Source organism: Micropterus dolomieu, linkage group LG12 (genome assembly GCF_021292245.1).
Source record: "Micropterus dolomieu isolate WLL.071019.BEF.003 ecotype Adirondacks linkage group LG12, ASM2129224v1, whole genome shotgun sequence".
Classification (NCBI taxonomy): Eukaryota; Metazoa; Chordata; class Actinopteri; order Centrarchiformes; family Centrarchidae; genus Micropterus; species Micropterus dolomieu.
The window spans coordinates 35,963,207-35,963,944 of record NC_060161.1 but is presented as its reverse complement, the minus strand read 5'-3'; positions in this window follow the sequence as shown (position 1 = coordinate 35,963,944).

Here is a 738-nt window from a genome sequence, read left to right as displayed (position 1 = left end):
CAACTTTTATTAAAAATGGAACTCAGTATAAAAACAGAGTGTTATCACAGAGGTTTGGACTGATCGAGGGAAAATCTCTATTATAAATGTGTATAATCTGTGCATTAAACGGGGGTTTTAATGCTCATAATGAACTGTGGGGATGTAAGAAGAGGGACAGAAATGGTCAAATTATAGAAGACTTATAGAAGACAAGTCGATCAACGTCATCTGTCACAGATATAACAATTGTATCAGCAGAGTTAGCATCAGCCAGCAGGTGGGACACAATGGGTCCTTATACAGTGGGAAGTGACCATGTGCCAATAATTTCTACATTTGGTAGGTGTCTCATCGAGGAGCCAGTTAATTGTCCCCTGAGGCTTAATTAGAAAAGAGCTGATTGGATAAAGTTTGAGGATCAAGTAATATTTATACAATCAATCTTCTTTTTATTATTAAGTTTTTTTGAAACAGCGAGACATATATCAACTTATTATGTCAGGATGTTTTCAGTTGAGGATATTTCACAGTAATCTTTATATTTTATGATAATCAGTGCAGTAGTTTAATATTAAATGTTTGTACTGTAATTCTATAAAAATGTAAGAATTACTTTGTCTTCCAAAATAAAGCTGATTTTAAAATATTGAGCACGTGTTTTTATTGAATCTGTAAAATAATTTCTGTGTAAAACCTTTAATGATAAATGTCTGTAAACTTAATGAGGAGAACGAGACTCTCCTGTTCTTTCTCTAA